Raw genomic sequence first — 6,000 nt, 5'->3', positions numbered from 1 at the left:
AAGTCTTTCGTTGCCTATGTTTTTCCTCCACCTTGACTAATAATAGGAAGAAACTTGATCCTAGAGCTAGAAAGTGTGTATTCCTTGGATTCAAACATGGGGTTAAGGGGTACATTATGTTTGATTGTATGACTAAAGAAATTTTCTTATCAAGAAATGTAAATTTCTATGAAAATGCTTTTCCTTTTACTAGTGATAAAGATCAACAAAATGAAGATATATCTATCCCTACCTCATCTTTTAGCATCAAGGATCATTGTCTAGATCATGATATTAATCATATGCCTGAATGTCCTAGCATATTACCTATTATAAATAAAAATAATTCTAATACTCTTGATTCAAATAATGATGTTTCTAATTCCAATGGATATGATGAGTGTCTTTACTATAACAACAACAATAATGAGACCTTAAGAAGATTATCTAGGTAGAGGAATGATACCACATATCTAAAGGATTATCACATATCTTTAGGAGTCTCTATCCTCTTGAAGACTAACAAGGATATCAAGTATCCTTGATCTCAAGTCTTGTCCTATGAAAGACTCTCTCAATCAGAAAAACTATACATTAGATATTAGTTCCAATCTGGAATCAGAAAGTTATAATGAAGCTATTCAACATAAACATTGGGTTGAAGCCATTAAGATTGAATTGAAAGCCCTTGAGAACAATAACACTTGGATCCTGACTAAGTTACCTGGAGATAAGAGGACTATATGCTACAAATGGATGTTCAAAGTAAAATATCATGCTGATGGTAGTGCAGAAAGGTACAAGGCTAGATTAGTGGCAAAATGGTATACTCAAATTACAGGGATTGATTATCTTGATACTTTTAGTCCTGTTGTTAAGGTTACCACCATTAGGACAATAATTGCTTTAGCTTCTATAAAGGGTTGGTATTTGCACCAACTATATGTTAACAGTGCCTTTTTGCACGATGATCTAATAGAGGAGGTTTACATGAAACCACCACCTGGCCTTGAAGTTCCCAATGAATCTCTTGTTTGTAAACTAGAAAAAATCTCTTTATGGTTTAAAGGAAGCAAGTAGACAATGAAATGCCAAACTCACTATTGTTTTGGTGCAATTTGGTTATGCTCAAACAAGAGTTGGTTATTCTTTGTTTACCAAAATTAATACCAATAACTATACTTTTATTCTTGAATATGTGGATGATCTTGTCATTGTAGGTAACAATTCTGATGAAATAGAAAACATTAAACAGTTACTTGACAAAAGTTTTAGTATCAAAGATCTTGGCACTTTGAAATATTTCCTTGGAATTGAAGTAGCAAGAAACAAAGATGGAATTTGCTTATGTCAAAGGAAGTATGCTCTTGACTTTCTTCAAGACTCTAGCTTGATAGCTAGTAAGCCTTGCTCTAGTCTTATGGACAATAATGTTAAATTGCATAGTAATTCTGGTTCCTTATATTCTAACTCACACTAGGCCTAATATATCCTTCTCTATTGGGTACTTGAGTCAATTTTTGGTTGCTCCAACAATTGCTCATTATAAGGCTGCACTAAGAAAATTGAAGTACATTAAAGGTTCTTCTGGAAAAAGAATTATTTTTTCCTGCTAAGAAAACTATGTCCTTGAAAGGTTTTAGTGATTCTAATTGGGCCTCTTGTCTTGAAACAAGAAGGTATGTGACTAGTTTTTGCTTCTTCTTAGGAGATTCCTTAATCTCTTGGAAAAGTAAGAGAGAAAGAACTGTCTCAAGGTCTTTTGCAGAAACAGAATATAGGGCCTTGGCTTTAACAGGTTGTTAGGCGTAGTGGTTGTTGTATTTGCTTGATGATTTGAAATTAACTCATGTTGGTCATGTTGTGTTGTATTGTGATAACCAATCAGCCTTGCATATTGTTGTTAACCTTGTGTTTCATGAAATGACTAAACACATTGAAATGGATTGTCATTCTATTAGAGAGTAGGTGTTGAATGGTTTAGTACATATGCTGCCAATTTCCATTCAAGAACAAGTTGTTGACATGTTCACAAAGGCTCCCCCTTGGGATTTTTTCTAATAATCTATCCAAGCTTGGATTGTGTAATATACACATTCCAGCTTGTGGGGATGATAAACTTGACATATTCTAATGTGCCGAATTATTGCAGGGTCATGGCTCCACCAGTCAAAATATTGCACCAGAATGATCCTATACCATTTCATTAGGATGGCTACATGGCTTCACATTCTGGTCTAGCAGCATTGGCCAAATCGCATCAACTTGGCTCAATCAAGATGGAAAGCTTGGCATATCAAACTCAGTCACAATGCTTAGGCATGATGCATCAGAAGCCTCAATCAGATTGCTTGAGCATTGTGCATCAGAATTCTCGGCCAGGGTGTTTGGATGTGGCGCATCAGACTTGGCCAATGAGCTTTGACAAAGTGCACCAAACTTAGCCTAGAAGCTTGGACGAAGTGCACCAAACTTAGCCTAGGAGCTTGGACGAAGTGCTTCAGGTTAAGGCCTCATCGAAATCACAAGACATCAATTCCCTGGGTCATTTTGGCCTATGTGACTGAGTCATTTGTTGGATCAGACAAAGGGACTTTGGTCAGATTTGTGAGCATGTGGTTGGTCAATGAAAAGTCAACTATTACTTGTGGTGCAAGAAATTTCCTTTTATGTAATTGTCACGTTTTTATTATGTAAAAATCTATTATCACTAATTAGTTAAATAGTTTGTTAATTCTGTTAGGCACTTTGTGTGTTATATATTCAATCATTGTGAACATTCAAAGATCATTCCCTTTTCGAGTTTCCCTTCATAGCTTCTCTTTCATCTTCTATTTTTGGCTTACAATTTCTTTGTTGTGTGGCAATGGAGTTTGCTTTTCTTAGAATAACTTTGTTTATCTCATTATACCCGTTCAAAGTTGAAATATAATTATCTCATAGAATATTTATATACTTCAGAGAAAATAATATGATACCTGAAGTAATACTAGTAATAACCGTATGCAACAAATTTTGGATAGATGAAGATAAAACCTTACTATTGCTATATTATTTCCAATATTATTCCTTTACTAAGCAAAAATAAAGAGCTTGCTTACTGAAAGAATTTGAAGAAAAATAATGAGAGGGGTTGATGAGATCAGAATCACATCAGTTGTCTTATATGTTATGATGTATTATTTTAAGTATCAAAGTCTTATTAATCAAATTTTAAGTGTCAAGGTCTTATTAATCAAAAGCATAACAAATGTATTTAGAAATTTAATAAGTTTAATTTTTATTAATTACATGTTTTTAGCATACAGAAAAAATGTATCTAAGGAGAGTATATTAGTTATATGAGTGGAGATCCACTTACTCTTTAAATTTACTCTTCATCTTAGCCATCAATTCTAGAGAAATCTAATAATTTAGATCTACTCACTAATTCAAATCATTATATTTCTCTAGAATTGATGGCTCAGATGTGGAATAAGTTTAAAAAACTTACTCTTAGAGTAAGTGAATTCTCTCTAGTTTTATATATTGTAACCACATTATACTCCATTTATATTTAATCATTATTAACTTTTTTAACAAATAATTCAAATGATAAATGATATAATGATGGTGTATAAATTTTTATACTGACAATATATAAATATTATACTATTAAACTTGTTAAGTTATATCAAGCCTGAGATAACATTTTTTTTAAATCCTCCTAATTTGATAGGATATTTCTCAAAGTATCTCACCCATTATGTAATTTATTGTAATTGGTAGAGAAAATATTTATTTTTGAATTAATAAATTAAGTTTTATTTAAAACTAACATAAATCAAGGTATTCTTATATTATGGGTAAGGAACTTACCATTTTTTTGGTGTGTAATTATCTCTTCTAACAAATATGGCTCATAAAAATTAAAACCTTAATATTTTGATCTTTTGAAATCTAGCAAAGCTATATATCAAAACATATAATGCATAATTAAAAAACTTGATAGTGTTGATAGTATTATTATGTGCTAACTAGCAAGTTATTTATGCATTAGCACGAGGCAAGATTTTTTTGTTGCATGATCAAGAACACATATTAAATGTGCATTCATATGGTTAAGAACACATATGTTACTCATGCATTCATATTATTAAGAACACACATGTGACATATATGTTCACATGGTTAGAAACATATATGTTATACGTACATTCACATTATTGCCAAGAATACACATGTTACATGTGCATTTGCATAGTTAAAACACACATGTTACCACACATGTTACACTTATATTCGCATTGCTAAGAACACACATGTTACAAGTGCATTTGCATAGTTAATAAAAAATATGTTATATGTGCACTTGCATGGTGAAGAATACATATGTTAATCGTGTAGTTATCTGTTCAAACACATAAGGAAAATAAATGACAATTTTAAATTTGAATTTTCTAATGAAAATAAGAAATCGAAACATGATACTATGTGATTTTTTTTTAAAATAAATATTTTAAAAGTTGTAGAAAATAAAATTATTTTTTTAATTTCGAATTTGTTTTTTTTATGAAAATAAGAAAATCAAATTGTGATACTATATGAGTTTTTTATTAAAAAAATATTTAAAAGTTACAAAAAAATCTTCAATTTCGAATTTGTTTTATCAATTATAATAGGAAAAATTAAAATCCAAATAATCTGAACTTTGATATTAAAATTCAATGAGAAAAGTACCACAAAATTTTGATGAGGTGAATAGTACAATATTTCTTAGAGTAATACATGTTTTTTGTTTTGAAATTATTAAGAAATGCAATTATGAATTTATTATTACTATGTTATTATAATAATGAAAAAATATATAGTGTATCCATCATGCCTAATAACATATTTTTTGTTTTGAAATTAGTAAGAAATGCAATAATAAATTTAATATTAGTATATTATTATAATAAGGAAATAAAATATATAGTGTGAAAATGTACATAAGAAAGAGGTTGAGCCATTTTAAGGAACAAAATGAACAAAAAGTTGATATATGACGATAGATAATATACCAGAATTTTTTTTATTATATAGTTAATAAATGTTTGAAATCATGGGAAAAAAGTTAATAGATGTAGTTTGGTGGCAAACTTCACTCATATGGAAAGCCATAATTATCCTGTCATTGGCCTAAACGTAGTAAGTAGTGGTTATCACGGCAGTGAAAAGATAAAGTTGATGATGACTAACTTCTAAAATTTTGTTAGTTGATATATTTTAACTTTTTGATATTTTAATAATTCAATATTTTAATTTTTCAATCATAATATATTTACTACTTATTTCTTCACCACATATTTATATATTTATTTTTAATTTAGATTAAATAAGACTATTTTAGTCAATTTGTATTAAATTTTATATTGCTTAATAGTTTTTTAAATTATGTGAATAGAGATAAAAAAAATATGGAACAAAGTTAACCAAAAAAATAATAAGTATTTAATTTGATTCAGTCAATACCCCCAGCTTTTGGCCGTTTTCCTAGGCGGCTGTGGAATTGTGCTTCTCTTTGTGCCCGTTCAAAAATAGAAAGAGAAACAATTAAATTCATAAAGAAAGAGAAACCCATTCTACCAAAACCAAGTTAATGAGAATTTCACACGATTCAAAAGCACATTCCATTGAAGAGAATTTTACAAAAAAAGGAGAGAACAAAACGGGAACAAAAAAGTGAATTAAAAAAAAAAACCATAAAGAAGCTTGTGCCAATGGTGCAAAAGAGAAATATAGGATATAAAAGGGTATTTGCGGCAAAAAGAAAAAGCTTCCATGTGCCTTTGGCAGCTTCCTAACCATCCAAATCAAAACCACTATACCCCATATGGATTTTAAATATTTACCAGCTACGAAAGCTACAAAACCACACGCTTTCTTCCACAAAACAGCCTCAAAAGTGGTCCCCCTTCTCATTTTTAACTGTTTCAATATTTTGATAAACCATTTATACCCCTAGCGGTTTTTGGTCCCAACATTTTGAAGTGTTAGTTA

The sequence above is a fragment of the Lupinus angustifolius genome, chromosome LG02, assembly GCF_001865875.1.
Source record: "Lupinus angustifolius cultivar Tanjil chromosome LG02, LupAngTanjil_v1.0, whole genome shotgun sequence".
Classification (NCBI taxonomy): domain Eukaryota; kingdom Viridiplantae; phylum Streptophyta; class Magnoliopsida; order Fabales; family Fabaceae; genus Lupinus; species Lupinus angustifolius.
This window is presented reverse-complemented; position numbering follows the sequence as displayed.